A 22344-nucleotide genomic window follows, 5' to 3' on the forward strand; every position below is an offset into this window, starting at 1 on the left:
GCAGCCCTGGGCAGAACTGCTTCCTGATACCACCTAGGTTAAAGTAGATTAGTCCTGTCTTATATCTAGATGGGCTTCCTCAAAGGACAAAACCCCACTGGAACCCTACCTAACAGCACCATGAGGATGAACAGAGTGTGAAAAGCTGAAACAGCCTTAGGACATCAATAGTCAGAAGAAATATTCAAAAGGTTTTAATGTTGTTTGTGCCAAAAGCAACTCCTGAATAGTTACTGGGCTGGCTTTATCAGTCCTTTTTTTTAATGAACAAGATTGTCAAGACTGTCTTGTACCAAGGTCTTTAAATAGCAGCTTTAATATGAGTTTAAGGAATTTATAAAAAGCAATGTGGGCTAGTAAGCAAGGTACTCTCTCCTGATCCTATGTGTAGCAATCACTAAACACAAGCTTTAATGGATTTCTTAATGGATAGCATTAACTGAGGCACCACTCACAAAGAGTAAAAATCAGCCACATTACAGCTAGGTAACTAATGCAGCACATTATATGGCAAAGCAGATTGATACCACATGGCCCAAATAAAGGATTCTAGGCACACTGACAACCAACATGGTACAAAAATAAAGATAAACTCTTTAAATATCTTAAAAACATGTTTTTCAAAGAGGAATGGTTTGGTTTTTAACAACAATAACAAAATTTAAAAAAATTGGGGGTGGTGGAGTGGTGGTGTCCTGTCCTTTATATATAAAAAAATTCAATTTTTACAAACAAACCACCCATGCCCCGTAACAAAACCCTATCAGCCTTTGAAATTCCTATAAGAAAAGAGGTTTTCATAGCCAGCATACAAACAGGCAGGTCACATTAGATCCTCACCTGCACTGTTATGCTGGAAATACATTAGAACCACTATGGAATTCAAGTCTTATTGTCATAACAGGATTTTTAAAAGTGTATCTAACTGATGCTTTGGTTAGATGGTGTGCAAGATGAGCTGTGATTTGTTATGCTGCCTTTAGCAATAAATGGCTCCAATGAGTGGTTAACTGTAGAGATGATTTAAAAGACTCATAGATTTTCGAAAATACATTGAAGAGGGTTATTAGAAGGCATTCTTAAATTCATGAATGGGTACAGGAAACTATTAAACACTACAAACCAATGGATTAGTTACCCTGTTGAGCAAATACATTTTATGAAAGAGGGAGCAAATGAGTAAAGAAACATATGATCTTCCTTGAACAAAGGAAGATATGCAAAGTTTGCAAACAAAACAGAAAAAGTACTTAATTTGCCAATAGCACCGCATATAGATAGGCAATTAACAACTGCTACGAACAGTTAGTGAAAATATGACATTAAAACAAGATTAAGGGATTCAATGCCTGTCCTCAGTTGGCATATAAAACAATTTCATATATGATAAACAGGCACATAGCAACTTCAGGATAACAGAAGTGCTCTGCCACAATCAACGACTGAAGAAATATTTTTTTGCAACTATACGCATAGAGAGTGACTGTCATAACCATGACACAGTAACCACACAGTTAGTCAGATAAAATCCAGCCACGGCTTCTATAACTATAATTGCACATGCAGTCATGCTAGCCATTATGTGCTGTGAAAGGAACAACCATGAAATACAGAGATATGATTCATGAATCTGACTCACATCTTCCTCTTTTCCTCAACCAGAGACCAATCCATCTACATTTATATCTGGAGTCCATGTAGTTAGTCAAGCATAATACAGATATGCAAGACGGTGCAAAGGTCGTTTTATATTCCCAAAGCAGCAGAGGGTTTTCTTCTGTGCTGTTTGTCTTCCTGACGAACTTTCTAGCAGAATAAAGATTTCAGTGATTTTTTGAGTAATTCCTCCCATTTATAAAGGTCAGATCACCCAATCAGGAAACAAAGCAAATACATGAGACTCTGATGAGCAATTACCCAGTTTAAATAGGAAGAACTTGCAACAGCCCACTTGTGTATAATCCACAGGTACTGTTTGTCCTAACAAATTATTTCTCAAAAATGAATAGCAAGAGCTCCTCTGAGCGGTATGGTGGCATCCCACATGACTGGTAAAAAATAAAGAAAGGGAAAGAAATCCAATGTAGATATTAGATGCTTAAGAAAGAGTCAAAGGCATTTACCTCCCATAGTTTGCTACCCGTTCAGCACTGTATACTTGAAACTCCTTAAAATAATGTAAATTATTTTTTATATTCTTGTTATAGAAATTTTGGCAATACATAATATACAGTATATATATGTTTCTTAGGTTAGAAGGGTGATAAATATGTTATTGTTTCCATAAACTTAAATCTCAGTGTTTTAGAGAAAAATATGAAATGACCAAACCTTTTAAACAAATCTTACTGTGTATGCTTGAAATTTGAAAACATTCCTCTTCCAGTGTGTCAAGAGCAGTGAGAAAGTATGCCTAAAATGTGATGTATTTCAATATAGAAAATAACTAAAATACATTTTTATTGACCAATTTTTCTCTTCCCTTTGAATCAAAATACAAATTGTCACCATCGTTTCTGAGATAATCTGCATTTTTTGAGGTACTTCACAAGACAGGAAGAAAAGCAGATCTTTTGTTCCATTTTTAATGTAGCAACATTACTGAAAAAATTAAGGAAAATAAAACTGAATCAAGGTAAATAAGCCACTTCCATTTAATAAAAACTTTTTTTTTTTTTAAATAGAATGTTTTAACATTTAATATTAGCTAGGTTTCAAAGCAAAGGTAATTTTCATTTAAAAATATTTAAATGGCATAAGTAAAAAACTTTGAGCCTTTTTTCCCATTGAAACATCCCTCCTATAAAGTTTTGCTTTTCACAAATTGAAACACTAGAGTTAAATAAGTTCCTAACTGAAAATTCTCAATAAGCTTTTCAATGAATGCATGTAACTTAAAGATTTTTTTCCTCAAATAGCAATCATGTTGAACTTTTATTTATCACTGTCCATCACAATTATGACTGACTTAGCCCATTTTCTGTATGCTGGATTCAAATGACAAAACTCCAATTCCCACTATGCAAATTGCAAAATTCCAAATTCAGCAAAGATAAGCTTTTACTTAAAGTTCAGTGGCACTCAGCATCAACTGCTTTCCTCAATAAGAGAGCATCTTGTGTATCTTTTAATTTTTTTAATCTAGGGTTTTGAGTTATGAATGTTCTAGGAGCAAAAACCCACAGTAAAAATATGAACAAATCCTTAGTTACAGCAGTATAAAAAAAGGGGAATTTATGAAAAAATATTTCAGTGTTCAGAATGCCTTTTATGGACTTCAGTTTTTGAGAAATCAGCATTAAGAGGTCAAATAGTGTTCAACTTTTGACAGGTAAGACCATCTCTTTGGGTCAGTTACTGGCAAAAAATAAAAAATGCAAGGATCTTTTTTCTTGTTCTTTGCAAAGAAGAAACAGTAACCTGAATTGTATTTTGAGTTTGAATTTGTTTTGAGCACTACATGAAACCAAAGGAAATTGCTCCTGGCTTCAAAGTGGCGTGAAGACTTTGTCTACCTATTTTACAACATCCTGACACCACATGTGTAACGTCACAGAATCCTATAAAACAGGTTGGGAAGGACCTTTGGGCGTCACCTAGTTCAGCGCCCTGCTCAAATCAGGACATGACTGTTTAGCTGGACATGACTGTTTAGCTGCAGGGCAGCTTGTGGGAAAGAGGACGCATGCACTGGCCTGGGGTTAAGCTAAGTGAACAGGAGGTCAGAAACCACCAGATATGACAAAACTTGCTGGATGCAACAGATAACAATGTAAGAAGTTACAGACAGAGCCATGAGGAATGGCTGGATTTCACAGAGACCTATGTGAGAAGCAGACCATTCCAGAAGAATACAGGGACTCTTTTGGAGAGTCAAGTCTTCCAGGGTCCAGACTGCCTAGGTAACTATCTCAGTAATACTTTTTAAAGCTGAGAGTACCTAGGAAACACTACCAGAAATAACGAGTTTGGGTGCACTTGTAGAAAACTAAGACAAATAAGGGAAAGGTAATTATAAGCAAGTTATTTTTATGGGAGGGGACAAGAAGATGGTAAAATGGAAGAACCTGAAAGAGGAAATGGGGGGCCAGGAAATATAAATGGCAGCAAATCATGGAATCAATGTTATTTGGAGATGTCTGTAGAGCAGCCCAGTGTCTGACCTCTGCCATTTGGAGCGGGGCAATAACCATGGGTTTTGCACTGTATTAGTGTCTGACTTGCTTTTGCAGTCAGAGGGACAGGGCACATCTTCCCTGGAGCTGCTGAGGGAGGCCTGGCAGCTCTTCTCCTTGGAATGATGGAGGAACCCCTTGAGGGTACCGCCTAACAACTTTTCTCTCTCAGGTCTCCTGTAACACACACCAGGGGCCCTCTCTTCATTTTAGACCTCCATAGATTCCGTTACAGTTTCTGCAGGCCTAGATTAATTTTTTATTACAAATATATTTCATGATGCCTGTAATTAAGTGGTACCAGTTCAGTTAATCCCTACTTAAAGTTTCACAGGTGTACGAAGTGAATCAACTCCTGCAAGTGCTGAATCCGGTCGTTGCTTGGATCTATACCCTTCAGTTCAAATAAAAAAGGAATCATGGAAGTCACAAAAAGCCCAATAAAAGAAAATCCTCTTCAGAAGTAAAACTATCACCCAGGAACCCAACACTGAAGAAAAGGAATAATTTTAAACGACACAAAGGTGAATAAGAGCTCTGTTCAACAGTCATTGGCAGTTTCAAGATTTCTCTTATGCAGCTACAGAAATAAATATCATAAGTAAAGAGAAAAGGAGACATCCATATATCTTGAGCCTAAGTTTGAAGTCTGTGTTTAAAAACATGACTTTTCACATCACACTTTAACTGAGATCTCCTTAAGTCTTTGATTTCTCCTGTGACATTACTTCTGTCAAACACACTATAATCACTGTCAACCACACAGCATTGCTAGTATGTTTTTTTCTTACCGTTTCCCTAAAAATGTTTTTCTTCTACATAATACCAACTAGATTTGTCTTTGGCGGCACTCATGCTTTCATTATGTTTAGCTTTCTCTTCTTTCTTGAAATGTACATACTGAGCATAACTTTTTTTTTTTTTTGAAAAATCTTATCTTCCTGTCTTCCTGTCTTTCTCACTCTTCCAGCTCAGCCAGTATTACACCATCAGGCTTCTCAATTTATCACTTCCATCAATAAATGTATTTGGTTCCATTTTAGACTGAGTTATTCATAATTCTTCAAATGGAATGTCACAGCTTCCTAATAGATATCTATAGGAAAGTATGTTATCCGTTAAATGAAAACAGCATAACTTAGCAACTCATTTTGCAAAGTATTCACAAGTCAGAATTAATACACAAAACAGTCACATAACTGTTTTGCCCAGATGGATGAATGAAGGGGATCCAGATAAATGTGCATGCGTTTGTGGGTACGTAAAGCGGAAGTGTCTGCCTATAAGCAACAAACAAATAAAAAAGAAAATTAGTGTAATTTGGTGTTGGAATTTTCTATAAATAATTACTGTTGCAAATACAGAAATATCTGACACACTTACTTTTGTTACCTTGGAAAGACAGAAATCTCTAATAATTAGAAAAATACCAAATGTCTTACAGAAGGCTGTCTGAACAGACTGAGTAAATAAAATTTTGCAAGTCAGATTTTAAATGTTCTTTTACTTTGAAAGAAATCACAGCTTTGTTTGTAGCAATAAGTATTTTTATTGTCACTTTGTAGTAGAAAAGAACACAAGCATCAGGCATTTACTTGTACTTTTTACCCTAGGGGCAAGCTAGATTAGCGGAATGGATTTTTTCTGAATATCTTATTCTTTCAGATCTTTCTTACGTTGGAGGATCCCCAAATCAGATAACTAGGTTTTCTATCATGGGACATTAACATGAAAATGCAATGATTTGTACTATATAAGAAACAACTTCTGTATCTTCCATCAGTGCAGTCACTATAGATACTGAAAATTTCCAAAATATCCCAAGAAAACATTTTCGTAAGTTTTCTAGCTTTCTGTATTGCAAATTCAGAACGGAATGATGTACTAAATTCAGGTGAAATCCAAACAGAATAGTTAAATGAAAAAGATCTCAAAGTGAGTTTTGAAAAGACATTGAAATGACTGTGGTATTTTACATGATTTCTTAGGAGAGTGAATTTAAATAGTTATGCATGGCTGCATTAGAAGTGCATTGCAGTCTTCCAATTAATATTTATTATCAGAATTATCCTTGCTGCTATTATAATAGCAAAACATCTTTAACATCTGCTTAGATACTTTGAGTACTCCTGCCTGTGATCACTCTTTCTTTATTCATGTAGTAAATCCATCCCATATTTTTCACAAATTTACACTCAAGCATAATCCAGGACCAAATAATCTCTAAGTAAAAAATTCTACAAATCCACTGAAATCAACAGGAAAACAGTGACTTTAAAGAAAAGGCAAATAATTTAGTTCTTTGCCACTAATATTACTATATTTCTAAAGCTCATTTTTTCTAATTAAACACTAAAACCTATAGCTAGAAGAAGATCAAAGAAATATTTTTTCCATTTAAAAATACTCTGATTTTTGAAGGCTGTGTAAACACACAAATACACAAACACCCTCCACATAGATATGTATATGTATGTGTGTACCTATGTGAACAAAATCTCTACAAGTTCCCATTTCTCAGTAGTTCCACTGGACTGTTACAATTTCTAGGTAAAGGTTCCCTGGTAAATTCATTTTTACTTACTTTTCCATTTCCATTGCTCTAAGTTATGAAAAAAAAACCCCAATCATTAAAAACTCTTCATAGGCATGATAAATTTCAGTTCAACAACTGTACTCATTATAACAGAGACCTTCTTTAATCTTGCATTTTTTCTAACAGAAAATAAAAATACCCTTATATGCATGTTTATTTGCATTCTATATGTATATGTATTTTTTCCCTTTCCTTTCTTTAGGGGAAGGGAATGGGTACAAAGAAAGAGTAGAATGTTTTTCTGTCTCGAGAAAGTTTGTGTTACATAGCACGGTATTTGAAAAACAGGTAACTTGTGCACTTTGGTAAATAACAATGTCCAACTACCAGTGGAAGTCAACAGTGACATGAAGAAGATGGGGACATGTTCTTTTGTTGTTGAGACTATTTGATACCTTGTTTTTTCCAACAGCTACACATATTATCACCACTTTCTTTCTCAGGAATGCAAAACAGTAGTTTGTCACACAAGGACACTAAAACAAAAGAAAAGATCCAACTCTTTTAATCCTGATGCATGTATTGGTATCTTTGAACACATAGTATTTCATTAAATTCATTCATGAATGTGAGCACATAAAAAGAATTTTTAAAAAATGAATCGTGTTCTAATACTAAAACACACACAGACATCTTCATTCTCACTCATCTTTTCAGAACAGGAAGACATATTTCCACGCTTTTATTTCAGATTGTTCTTTATTATTCTTCCTAAGCTGTTTTTCTGAGGAAGAGATCCTGTCCTTCATTTCAGTCAAGGTAGTCTTTTGTAACTTTTATGTTATTCCTCCATTATTTTTGTCTAGATATAAATCACTTCAGTGTTCTTCTTTGAATAGTTCTCCATTATTCTGGAAATGTGAGTGTATATGATTTTAAATTTGAACTGAAGTTAAATACATCGTGAAAACCTTACTAATGCTCTTAAGATAAATTCAGGTTTTATACAGCTGACAATTTTCATGTACTAGTTTGTATTAAGGTTTAAATAGTGAAATGTGTTAAATACACTAATCCCACTGAATTGCCATAGACTTTGTATACGCAACTTTATTGCATTCTTGTGAAAATTTTAGCTTCCATTCTTGTCCAAGCAACTTCTCAGGAACAGATAAAGAGATAGATAAGTTGTGATTTAATGTTCAAGCCATAAGACCAGCAAATCCTCAGAAACAGAAGGGGAAGGAGAATCAAGGTTAATCTCTAGGATCACATCTTAGGTTCTGATTGTGCAAACAAAAAGAGACTTATTTAACTTTAGGCCTATTAATGAAAAGCTCATTCACATTAATGGGATTGTCTGCTTATAACTAAGCTTAAGACTGAACTTTTTAAAGATCGGGTCATTGGTGTTTTAATGGAGAAGCTGGAAGAACAGCTTCTGTAAACAAATAACATTATATACTTAAACACACGAGGAAAATTTAAGAGTCCAGCATTCAGTTTCAAAATGTGTTTGTCTTCCATTAACACATTAATAATAGGCTAATGGCAAGTCAAACATTGTAAGACTGTTATCATATTGTTCATAAATAAGAGGCATGATATGCGATACTAGGCTTTCTAGTCCTGGTTGAAGGTCTTCAAGAAATCATTCACAGTACGCTTAATAGAAAAAAAAAAATTGGATTCTTTGCACCCAGAGGGTGACTCAAACTGTAATTTACATGTTTTCTGGAGCTTAGCTTTGTTTCTGTAAGTGAGCAGGATGAGGGTTTTGCACTCATCCAGCATTATTAAAAGAGCACCACAGTCAGGACTGAACAGCCAGAAAAATTACACTCTCACTTTAAAAGGGAAAGCATTTCACAGGAAAGATCAGTTTCTGAGCAAAACCTCATATCTCAAGCTCATTTTGAGCCTTATTCGACAGTGCTTACAACTACACTGTTTCCAAAGTAATCTATTCAAGCAAGTTGAGAAAAGTGGTAGACTAAGGTCCCTAAATGCAACATATAAACTATCTGTGGAGAAGTTGTAATAAGTTATAACCTATTTATGAAAGGAGTCATTCAATGGAGTTAGTAGAGAGAGTATTATTTAATGAGTAATAGAACAATGAAAAAGAAATTTAAAAGTGTAACAGCTTCCAGATTTTTTTAATGAGGCCTGGAATATCTGTTATGAAAACAATCGAGAAATAATAACTCCAAAAAGTGTATCTATAATTTCATTCTAGCCAACCAATCAAAGTGAGATTCAAGCTTTTCACTGGTGGTGGTTCTCTCGCATTTCTGTGTTTCGTGTTTCCTCACTGGCTATCTGCTACTTTTGATGAAAGTAAATTGGTATTTCACTGATAAGAATACATAAATTTCCATATATTCTAGCATAGGTCTACTATTACTAGAGAGGGATTGGGCTGTTGATGAGGCTACTGGCAAACCCTCCGCACGCTTTGAGAATTAAAAGAAGTATGCAGTTATCAAAATGAACTGCCACAAGCTTCACAACAGAACAGCAGTGTCAAGAAAATAAATTACCCACAGTGATTAGAAAAGCTTAAAAAGCTAATAAAAGTTCATGATCCTGATCTGATGCAGATATAATAGCATTAAGGAAGCTTCAGGCCTATTCCTTCTTGATAGAGAAATTGTTTGCACAGGAAGCTAAAGCAACTAAGCAAACAGGAGATTAAGGGGCTACTCCGACAAGTCTGTCACGAGCATTTTTAATCCCCAGGTAATGGCTGATGGAATAAGAGTCGGTATAGCAATGATGCTCCATCCCAAACCCCACCCTAGACTAAAGAAATAGCAGTGAAATGTTTTGTTTGTTTGTTTGTTTGTTTTCTGAGGGGATCTCTCTCTTAAAGGGGCAGAACAAAGCTGGTTTTTTTCCAGGACTATGAAGTCACCTCCTACACATCATGCAGCTTGCTGTAATTTTAAAACTTAAATATTAGTTTTCTTTCTAAAACTCTAAATTGTGAGATGCTGACATTGCTGGAGTTATACGTGGCTCAAGACTGAACAGAGTCTGTAAAAGATACTTATGCCAGATTTAAGCAATACTGACTGGTGTTTAATGCTTGTGCATGGCCATTGCATGAAGATGAAGGGCTCTTACGTGATTATTGTAATAATGCAGATTTCAAATGCATGAAAAGGTAAACAGACACATAAAAAGATACATATATGCACGCAGATGTAAGTAAAGAATGTCACATTCAGTATTTATCCAAAGGTAATGAAAATAAGTAAGATTCTTGTAGAATTAACACAGTTCTGAATCAATACTGATGACTTAATAGAGTAATAATATTTTATGGTATTTTCCCTAAATAACAGAGTAAAAAATGACACTCATCTGTTCTATTTTCCAACGAGTTAAACACTCTTTTTTCCCCTCTAGAGAGCCTTCCAATATAAGGAATGAAGTTTAGAAAATAGTAAGTTCTAAGTTTTATAGCATTATATTAGCTTTTGTAACAATTTACCTAATACTTTCCCCAACATTTTATGAAAACAGATATTCTTCACCTCAGTTAATTAAATCATTAGAGATAAAATAATAAAAAGAAGTTCAATATTAGATTACACTATAAGCATTACTCTTGGAAAACACTGGGCAAAGGATTTAAAGGAGAATTATTCATTCAACTGCAGTGTTACCTTCTACAAGGGTTTTCATAATTAATTGTGTTGGTCAGTTTGGAATCCAAGCTTTAAACTAATAAAAAGTGTGTCACTTGGTTATTTTTTAGATCTTATCTTTCAAAATCTGAATTTATATTTATTTTAAAAACATACAAGAAACAGTTGAATATATAATAAAAAAGAAAAAGGAAAAAAAGAGGAAAAACATAAACAGGAACCCAAAATGCTTCTAACATAGCTGCTTCCTTGATGCTTACATTTCCAGTTCTTCTGTCTGTAAATGGGTAACACATATCAGAGCAGTTACTTTTTGTAAAGAGCAGCTCTCCAGCTCTGACAGCAAAGGACTCAGCTTGGGCTGCCCAACATGACCAGGCATCTGCGTGAAAATGCAAATGGCTGCCTGCACTGTGCTCAGACACTACATGTACACTGATACACGTGTAAGCTAATTTTCTTAGAGCTCATTGAAGTGTATCTGCAGTATACTGGAGATATTGCCAATCAGTGACAATTACCTCGGTAAAAAAGGTCAGGAACAGAGAAACGCATTATGAAGTGACAGAGTTCAACCCTACTTATTTCAGCATGTATTCCAACAAATGTCTGAGAAATCTGCCCTGCTATGAGGATACAAGAGTTTTAATGCATGAACACGGGCATTTGCTACGTAATTTTCCTATTTAAAATTCAATTATTAAAGGATAAATACATACTATATAGACATTATAAGATAAACTTAAGATACCTTGGATAGTAAATCATTCAAATATGCAATCTCCATATCCTACCAAAAGCAGCAATTAATTTACTTTAGCTAATACATAAAAACAGATGCAAAGCACTGATCCATCTCGATAATATTAGGTCCCTAACACTGCCTAGCCATACTTTCTTCTAGCATACATCCTATTCATTTTTGCAATGCCCTTTAGGTCTTTTGCCTTACACACATGAGAAAAAACTAATCCACTGCTGCCAATAAGTAAATTTTGCCAAAAACAATTATGTAGCTAAACAGAAAAATCTTGTGGGTTTTTTTTTCCCTTTCATCCTTTACCCTTCACTATTTTTATTATGTGGACTGTAACTAATCAAAATCATATTGTTTTTATGCAATTAGGTTATATACATACACTATCTTATTCTAAACACAAGCATTCTAAATACAGGGAAATCTCTCTATTTCTGCATTTCTAAAATCCACTTTTTACCGGATATCTATCCTCCGTTGATAGCAAAGATAAAGATCACTTCTTCATAACCAAGGTCAGATCCAATAATTTAGAATAAGGAAGTCATAGACAGATGGAGCTCCATCTCATCTACTACAGCTGCTTTAGTAATAGCTTTATGAAAGTAACGCACCAGAGACCACACTTTTTTCTTAGTCATTTTTTACTGCACTTTCACCAGGGAGCGAGGAAATGGGGCTCCAGGGGAGCTGACTACACACGCTAGTAGTAAGACACAGCCCACAAGGCATCAATCCTTTGATACATACCAAAATAAATGACTGAAAGCGAACAATTTATGAGACAGTTGTACTTCTATTTCAACACTTAACCATAAAATCCAATGCGTCAAAAATGTGCATGCCAGAATAACGTCAACCACCAACATAACATCAACACACAATAACAACAGCTCATCTTCATTTATCAGTACTTCTTAAATAAACACAGTGACAGTTATGTACTAGTGGTTTCAATATATGCCCACTCTGCACAATTACAGACCATCAGAACAAGTGTTCATCACTGATTTAACACTCTGAGAAAACATGAACCTTCTCATATGCATAGGCAAGGCCCCAGACAGCTAATGCCAAAGTAATCTTTCTTTATCCCTGACACAAGCTCGCTCAAACGTGTTGTGCTTCTGTCCTGAAAAACAGCCTTTCTGGAAATACAGGAGAAAACATCCTACAGACCCACAACACAAGTACTTCCTCCCATCTCTTCCATTAAAATCTTTAACAAGAGAATAATTAGTGCCAAAGGTGTAGAAAAATCATTAGGTAGCAACTCTTCTCATCCTGGCAGGATTTGTACCAGTAGCCTAAGATCAGAATCTCTTTTTCTGACAATAAGGTCATCAGCTATCTTATTGCCCCCAAAATTCAGGCAAAGAGTTTAGAAGTCTTATCATCTTCATCATTCTTTCCAATATTTTATTGACAGCTTTTATTTTTACTTCTGTCTTTCTTACAATTCAATGACTGCTGTCTACCACACAGCCTTGGCATTGATCTCTAATACAGTAATGTAACTATATCCCCATGGCAACTTGTTTTCAGATAACTTCTCAAGCCATACATCTACCAACCACAGGAGGTAGCCTATATTATTACAGTCATTCCTGAAACATGTAATATTTATTAAAAATAACCCTAATCTCCCATTATAAGGAATAATAGTTTGTGTAATTTATCAATTCTCTGACTGTCTCAGTTCCTTCCTTGCTTTCTAAAAAACCAGTATTCATTATTCAGCAGCTGAAGTCAGCTTCCACCCAAAGCCCAAGGCGATGGCAGGAGGAAGTGTGCAGTCCCTCAGAGACAGAGGTATTGAATCTAAATTTCATGGATGGAGGAAGGTTGTGGCTAGGCAAGACAGATTATTTCCTCCAACGCTCCAGAGCTACCAAAATACGCAGTTTACTACTTCTGGTTTTCTTGTCATTCCCTGCCATCTCACTTCAATCTAGCCCACTTAATGGACAGAAAACTCTTTAGTTTTTTGGCTGAGTCAGTCTTTCTCTGGTTATTGTGCTGCAACTGGCTTCCCAAGGGAATGAATGAGCATGGTACCACAAAGGAAAGAGGAACACAGCTGGGAGCTGTGCATCTGGTAGCAATGAGCAAGCAGATTGGTTTGACCAGGTCCAATCTGCATCCCGGTTACATCCACACAAAAAAATCCTCCATGCTCCTTCCAGCTAGTCCTATTCCACTAAAACACAACACTGTTCCTTTGCTTCCCAAGCCTGCTGTTTGTTGCTCTAAAAGGATCAAGATTCTGTGTATTCAAAAAGCTGCAGAGAGCAGCTTGTCCCAGAGTCAGGGAGATCTTATGGCATTCTCCTTCCCTGCACGTGTGTATAAACAAAAGACACTACAATATATTAAAGCAATGTTTATAATTCCTAAGCTAATAAAACTACAAGTTAGTATTATGAACTTCTGCCTCAGCTGCTTTTATATTTTCAATTTTAAGAAAAGGAAAAATTTTATTTTTAACCTAATTTGCTGAAGTAGTGAAGGTTTTAAAGATATGGTATATTAGGTGCAGAGTTTGAATATTTTTCTTGTGTGACTGTCTTCAAACAGCAGCTTAAGTGCTTAATACACTTGCAAATATGTCTAAACATTTCTAAGTCCGAACTTCATACACTAGTGTTCCAGTTTAGCTTCTCACATCCAAATCTATCCTGTAAGATTCATTATTATATATTGCTTTCTGCTGCAGAGATATTTTCTCCCGGGGAGAAATAGAATGCAGTTAACACCTGCATTTTTAAAAAGAAATTTTAATCTGGCGTGATTCAAAAAAGCGTTTGAATTAACAGACAAGCATGCTGCAAATAAAGCTGACAGTCATTTATAATGTAAAACAGAGTGGCATTTTTAGTAGCATGCAAATACAGCTGACAGGCATGTCTTTATTCAATTAGTTCCTAGTTTCCAAGGCCAGAGTTGTGTGCACACATCCAAACTGCGCCCTCTAATTTTAGAGACTTTCTATATTGAATATTTACAACTACTTAGTATCCAAATCAATTTAACAGAATGTCACTTAATGTACTTCTCAGTTTCAGCTTTCAATAATTTACTCTGTATACCTCAACACTGCTTGTGACCTGATCCATAATTACATCCAAACAGATTTCTTGGCCTTTTTTTTTAAAGTATTTCAGATTCAGAATAGTTAGACTTACATGTGTGCACATTTTTATATGCTTCTCAGTATTATAAAAGTTTCATACCAATCCATCTGCGTATCCTACTTACTTCTGCAGCTAAAATAGCAGGTAAAACAGGCACTTACTGTTCAGCAGTTGCAGGGCACTTCTCCACTCCTCCTTTTCCAAATGACTTGCCAAATCAACCTACCGCCTCTTTAGCTGCTGGGAAGCAAAAACAAAAAAACCCCACACATGTCAGATTCAAGGAACTGAGGGAGATGGTATTTTACTAAAAACATCTCTTTCAGCAGAAGTAAAAAGCAGTGTAACAGTGGTATTAACACTTAAACTTTTTCTCATAACAGTTAATAAGAATCTCTGAATGTGAAAGCCCTTAACAAGAATACTGTGGTGGGGCATACCGTTAACATTTTTAGATAACAAGAAAGGAAAAAACCATCAGAAGCAATGATATTACAAATACATAAATAAATATAAAAAAAGCACATCCATTGCCTTTGCATTAGCTCAATTTTCTATTTTTTTACCATACTGTGAACCATGAATATTTCAACATTGAGTTATTTGTTTCTAATGCCTTCTCCATTGGTCTACTCTATTAAAGGATTGGCCAGGATTTGTGCCTACTACCATATTAGTATCACATTCTTTTTTTTTTTTTTTTTTTTGATTTGCAAGTCCAAATATTTTGCCCCCTCAATATGGAATTAAACTTCTTTGAAGAAGCTTTTGATTTATTATTTTTTTAATACAGAAGCTGCAAATTTCCATTGGAGAAAATGCAACTGAAAAAAATGGCAGCTGTAAGAAACTTATATTTTCTGAAGTACATGACAGCTGCTGATTACTTAACATTCCCCAAAGTATCAGTATCAGCAAGCAATGCGGTGCTAACACTGGCCATTCAACAAAGTTATTAATAATTGCAAATCTAGCACAAATCAAATGTGCTGGAATTATTCCTATAAAACTAGCATGATGAAGCATTTACAATTCACAGTAAGCCTCATTTACAAGAGACCAGATAGCATCTTAGAAAATTAAAGTTTAAACAGTCATTTCAGACCCAATGTATGTTAGATACGTCACCACTTTAAACACAGTTCTGTTTCACAAAGTATGTAAAACTCATCACGACTAAAATGTCAAATAAGAACAGTTTGCTTTCTAAAAGGAAAGTCAGCGGCATACCTCTTGTCAACACTAGACACAGCTTTTAAGTGACCACTGCCAGTTACAAAATTTCTGTCTATTCATAGCAGTGGGTGGCGATGCCGAGAGACTTCGTGCAGAGCCCTGTTGTGCCACGCACGCCCACTCCTTACACACTGCTAGGAGACAGCCCCTGTATCGCATAGGTGAAAATGCATTAAAAAGGCATTTTTGAAGAGAAACAACCTCTGAATGAAAACAGCCATTATCTCCATCTTACAAATGGAGAGAAAAATGACACATGTCAAATGTCATGGGGTAAAACCTACTTGAAAGAAGTGCTCGGATAAAATGAGGTCTGAACAACATCTGCCCACTCCGCTAGGGTAGGTACACACAGGGAAGAAGCACGGGTGAACTGCTACCGACTTCACACCCTTGCAACACCTTCAGGGCAGGAGACTAGAAGGCAGTAGCAAGCTGGTTAACAACTGCTTATTGGCTTTAGGTGTGGAGGAATCAAAGAGACTGGCTGGGGGTGATGGGATTGGTGAGGCCCCTGCTAACCATCCGGGTGTAAAACCATGATCAAGGGGACAGCAACCTCTCAGCAGGAGGAACCTGGGGGTGAACTGCTGTGGGGGAGCAGGTCTGCCCAACAGGCCTGGGGCACCCAATGGACTCTCTCCCAAGCCTGCGGTGATGGCCCCTGCATGACCACGAGCAGGGGTGCTGTGGCTTCGGCAGGTGTGAACATGCACACTGTACCAAAAATGCAAGTGTATCATGCCCCCCCCCCCCACACCCTGCCCCAGCTGTCCTCTGGCTGTACCGAGCCAACACAGAAATGAAAACCTATGTCAATGAGTGGAGCAGTTCTCTTGTGCTGCCTCACCCCCAGGTTCCCCATGACACCAACCAACCTGCACAAGTACGGTGAGACAGCTGTAGCAGAATGTGAAACAGGTTTTTCTAATATCCAATGCATTCCGAGTACCTTAGCCACCAACTTCCTTCCCAAAGGTTTTTCTTTATTTTCACAGAAAAAAAACCCTTACTATTATTTTTAAACTTACCAATGCTACAGTTAAATTTTTATCAGAGAATATGTTTTTATTTATTTTTCTTAGGGAGTAATTTTTTTTTTACATTTGTGTTATTATCATTTATATTCTTGCACTGCAGGAAACCTCCAGTTAGAAATAAGAGGTTCTGTAACAAGAAATAATGTTTCTTTTCTGAAGATGGAGTACTGTATCAAATGCTTAACTAATTTCCCTTCCTCACCTATTTCAAATTAATTTAATCTTTCTCATCTCCAGAATGACAACTGCCGGTGCAGCTGCTCTGCTAGGCATTTCTCTGTGTGCTCAAGTCCTGCAGAATGAAAACGTAGCAGGAGTCAGGAGACAATGTTGGCGGGCACAAACCAGGACACCGGTGTGGTGGTTCCACTGCTCTGGTTCCCAAGGCTAATCCATGAAACATAAAATATTACCACTACAAACTTTACAGAAGAGACCTGGGAAGAAAGGTCAAGCAATAGAAAGGGCAAAACACTTTTCTATCCTTTTTTTTATGAGTCATGGAGAGATAAAGGGGAAGGAGATTGCAAACCACCAACAGAAAAGCAGAAGAGGCAAAGCAAGGCCATGGGACTACCAACTGGTTTTGCCATTAGATCACAGGGAACAGCACAAGTGAGAGCTGCTATGAGACCCCTTTCTTCCACAGAAACATCAAGCAGTACCTGCCTGAACGGCTGCCTGTCTCAAATTCTTCCTTTGCTCACTTTCCCCTGCTGGTTCAATCCAAATGACTTCATGTCAACTCTTAAATACAGGATGTATTTACCTTTTTTTTACAGGAAAAGTACAGTATGGAAATATGCAAGGTGAGGTAAAAAGGCTGCAGTGAGTTAAACTTGTATATTAAGTGCTATTCATTTAAAAATATTTTCAAAATATGTTAATAATGTCTTTTGAAGAATATTTGAATGATTACATATGAAGCTGGAAAAAATACTCAGAACTGATTACTCTGCGAAACAGGATAATAAAGAGAAAAAAATCTCGGCAATAAAATTAGAAACTTATAGTTTGAAGTACCATGCTGTTAGCATCCCGAGCCCTACAGTCCCAGTGCTTTTGCAGCATTCCAACTGATAAGTGCATTAATTGGAAAAGAGAAATTCCAAACCTCTTTTTCTAGACAGAAGGAATGTCAAAACTCTGCATTTTATTTACTAGAGAATTCAAAGCTAACCAGATTTTAATTTCTATATTAAAAAACATAAATTGCTCCTGCAGCTTTTGATTTCCCCTATCCCTTTGCAAAGGTTTACAATGGAATATCTTTTGGAGAGGAAAAAGTTGTTGCTTTTTATTTAGTTCTCCTTTGCATCCCACAAAACCAACTGCACCAGTGAATTTTCATCTAAAGATGAATGGAAAAAGGAAATGAGTGCATTTGTCAATACTTAATAAAATACAAAATTTAAATAACTTTTAATAAATAAGAAATTATTTTCTCCTTTCTCAGTTGCAATATAATCACCAGACGAAAACCATAGTCATATATAGAAATCAGACACTGTTTTCAAAACAGTAAAAACCAGTTTATTAACACCGTTCTTATTTTCAGTCCTGTTATTTCTTCTTGAAATTATAGGTGGGATCAATATTATACAGACCTATTTCTTACTGATATTCCAATAAGATTCTAGTGGAACTAGAACACAACTGATGTTTTGCTACGCAAATTTTATAGTAAAGGTTTCTAAACCTCCCAAAACCTATAGTTTGAAGCAACACTGTTACAGCAACTAAAGCAGTGAACTTGCTCATAGATACATATTCAACAAACTGAGTTTGAATCATATTGAATAAAAATCTTTCTACAGAAAAATGATGGGCTGCAAGAAGTATTGTTGACTGTTCAGTGTGATCACTGTGGGAGCAACAGCTTAGCATAAGGAAATGTTTAGCTAAGGAACTGCTCAGGAAATGAAAAAAATGAATTATCAAGGAGATCAGTAACACCTGGAGCAGTAAGATGTTAGGTCAGCTCAATGGATTTAGGAGCCCAAGACGAATTGCTTGAATACTAAACTGTAAAAGGACAATCTGAAAAGTCTCTCTTCAGCATTTTGGTATTTTCTGCTCGCTTTTTATCACTAAATAATGAAAACAGAGTGGGCTAAACAATCTACCTAATAGTTCCAGGCTCTTACACTCAATCTGCAATGGCTGGACCTCAGCCACCTACATGTCTGCTATCTTCTATATTCCAAATAGTATTGTGTATCTTATCTTTTGTATTAAAAAGGCCTGAATGAGTATTTTAAAACAGTTTTTACACTAAGTAACCTGCTCTTACTTCAGCAGTTCAGTACAACATACCATAAGGTACATTTGGAAATTTATTTTTTAACAACTGATTTAGAATTGAAAAAAAAAATAAATAGAAAGAACATATTTATGTTCTTGTGCCCTGGATTCCTGCAGATGTCCTTCACGTTACAACTTCATGTAATTCTTAATGAAGAATATGGTTAGTATGAACTAACCATCTGCTTTGTATCATTATTAATATTTTCTCAATTGTTCTGTAGAAAATTACAGTGCAGCATCACAAATCCAATTACAATACACATAATGATACTCTCTGATAAATCTAAAATATTTATAAAATGTGGGCACAGTAAAAAAGAATACATTTCAATTAACAGAAGTATTTTCTCTACTTGCTAAGGAAAGGCTACTTATATATTCATCGGTCCTGACAGTGACTGACAGAAGAAACCTTTAGGAAAAAACTTCTGGGAATCAAATTAAAGTGCTGAAATGCTGGTTCTGAAATGGTTATTTAAATTATTTCTGAAGTCACCTCTGCCACTGTACAGTAGCTTTTATTACCAGGGAGGAACAAACATTGTATGTGGTTATTCCTTTCACTTGTGATTAAAGAAAACCTAAACAATTTAGTACATCTTTTGACCAAGCATTAGACAAAACGGAGAGTGTGTAATCAATACCTTTACTCAAGCTGTGTGAGGCTTCATCCCTTGTGTAGGTCCAGTAATGGCAGTGAGCTTACAGCAGGAACAGACTAACGCTCATTGAACAGAGCAGAACACACAGCACTACCTTTTGTAAACTGCTACACATTTCTGATCAGAGCAAGCAGTTATATTTTAACTCATATTCCAGCTGTGACAACAGAAAAGCTCCTGGCTGATTAAGAAAAGAAGTAAAGTTCAGCACTGCCTTTTATGTCTTCAAGCAAATACAACATACAGATAGCAATTTAAAATAATAGGACAAATACTATCAATTAATTCTGAAGTGAGCAAGGCCAGTTTTTTGCGTTTCTCTAATTCTTGCCTGAGACGCAGCAGCATAAGATCACTAAGATAATTTGCCATTAGCAAAGCTTAAGGTTGGAAGCTTTCAGGTCTCTGTCAGGTGCATGCATTCCCCAGTGTGCTGTTCTTGTTTCTATACTTAGCTGGAATCCTGCTGAGCAAATGGATTGCATGTGCAAGAGCAGAACGAGATCAGGCTTTTAGTATGACAACTTTTCTCCCTACACTAGCTAGGGAGAAAGAACGAACTAAAGTTTGTTAACGAGTTAAAGTATAAAAGAATAAATAGAAATCATTTCAGAGAATCTATTTACTAAGCAAATGTGTAACAGTTTTTAGAAAACCATAACTGAGGTTTACATATAATCAACATTAACTAAATACTTACGCCACAACATATAATCGGTAAAGTTCAAGAAGTAGGGAAAATAAATTAGTTGACAAGCCACTTAACTCTCTTTTTGGCAGTGTTTAGTCACCATGAAAACAGAGCAAACAAAATTAGCTCAATAATGTGAACTAGCTCCCACCTGACATCAGTATTTCTAAACTCTCGGATCCAGGAAATAAACAGCAGATCCAGGGAAAGTGCCTCATTACCTCCAAGCTGTGTTTGCATTCCACATACAGCAGCTCAGGAATCCTGAAACTCAGGTTTGGTACTTTGGTGCCTCCTGCTACAGTACATGGTGTAGGCAGACTCCCGACTCCATGGATATAAAGTCCACAGGGTCTGGAAAAACTCTGATCTACAACACCCTAACATGAATTCAGGCAAAGGTCTACAAAAACTGTCTACCAAATGAATCAAGTCAAACATGTTTCTGATTAAGTGTGTTGACTTGGGGTACTCAATGCCTTCTTCACCTCAGTCTTTATTAGAAAGACTGGCCTTCAGGAATCACAGGCCCCTTAGGCCAGTGGCAAAGTCTGGAGTAAGGAAGACACCCTTGGTGGAGGAGAATCAGGTTAGGGAACTTTTAAATAATCTGGACATACGTAAGTCTATGAAGCCTGACAGGAAGCACCCACGAGTACTGAGGGATCTGCTGATGTCATTGTGAGGCCACTTATATATTCGTCAGTGGATGTTGTTTACCTCAGCTCTAGGGAGGCTTTTGACACTGTCTCCTGTAACATCCTCATAGACGAGCTGATGAAGTATGGGTTAGGTAAGTGCAGGGAGGTGGACTGAAAACTGGCTGAATGGCCAGGCAAAGAGGGTTGTGGTAAGAAGTACAAAGTCCAGCTGGAGGCCAGTGCTGTACCCCAGGCATCGATATTGAGGCCAATACTATTTACATCTTCATTAATGATCTCGAAAACGGGACAGAGTGCACTCTCAGGAAGTTTGTAGCTGATACAAAACTGGGGAGCGGGGGGAGAGACTGATGCACCAGATGGGTGTGCTGCCACTCAGGGGGACCTCAGGAGGCTGGAGAAATGGGCAGAGAGGAATCTCAGGAAGTTCAACATGAAGAAACACCAAGTCCTGTATCTGGGGATGAATACGTCCACACTAATGACAGATCATTCACATAAATAAATATATAGGGCCTAATTCACTGAGGCAGGTGCAGAGAAGTATGCATTGCAACTAACTCTCCTAGCTGGTCCCTTATATAGTCAACTGTTATGTTGCTTGAAGGTAGATAATCTCGGTTCCTGCTGTTCTTTGGCTTTCTGTCACATATTGAAAGCTTTCAAGTGACCAGAATCTCTCTGGCAACGAATGCTAACGGATATAATGATTCATGTAACCCCATCACTCCTTTCAAGAGCCAGCGCTGCTCAATCTGCGGACTAAGCGTATGCACTCTCTTCATACAGAAATTGTAAACTAAATGTGCAGCCTACCTCCACAGGGAAAATCTTCTATACAGCTCTGATGATGCAGATCCTTAGTGAAAAATGGACTATATGGCTGAACTGAATGATTTCCCCATATTACAGATGTTAGAGCTTCAAGAACATCTTGCACCAACAAAAGGATAGGTGAACACATTTGACACTTAATAGTACAGTTAGTAATCCAACCAAAATATTTCAAACTGTCTGTGTAAATTCTTCAGAATTAAACATCTTAACACTGTTCAGGAAGAAGTTCCTCAGCAGTAATGCCAATAAAGATACACAAACTGGTAATTTCTTTACCAACTTTTTTACAAATTTTCATATATCATGAACACTTGCTGCCGTTTCCTGTGTTCCTGTTAGTATACTTTCACATTATGTCTAGGGCGGGGAAAAAATTATAAATGGGTGACCTCAGCATGCTGTACATCTGGTCTCAGTCAAATGTTATAAGTTATCATTCAGTTATCCTACAGAGATCTTTGCATCACATACAATTTTAAAGTACAAGTTGCTATAGAATGTTACCATCTAATGAAAGACCTTACACAATGAAATGTAAGAGGTCACCAAGGGTGCTTTGTAAATTATCTTACAAAAGCTTCTGAGCAAGTGTAATTTGAGGTTTAAGGCATGCAGAAAGAGTACAACCCTGACGGCTGTCTTGACAGCATG

The 22344-nt window shown here is 36.5% G+C and overlaps 1 protein-coding gene across 1 annotated transcript in view; it reads right to left on the reverse strand.

Moving 5' to 3' along the window:
• Positions 1-22344, reverse strand: part of CDH18 (cadherin 18) — a 575460-nt gene that overhangs the window by 189467 nt on the left and 363649 nt on the right. Inside the window, exon 4 of the mRNA XM_075142498.1 lies at positions 14420-14498. The gene's annotated coding sequence lies outside the window, so the exon portion shown is untranslated. The remainder of the gene's footprint in view (positions 1-14419; positions 14499-22344) is intronic.

Source organism: Calonectris borealis, chromosome 2 (assembly GCF_964195595.1).
Source record: "Calonectris borealis chromosome 2, bCalBor7.hap1.2, whole genome shotgun sequence".
Lineage (NCBI taxonomy): Eukaryota > Metazoa > Chordata > Aves > Procellariiformes > Procellariidae > Calonectris > Calonectris borealis.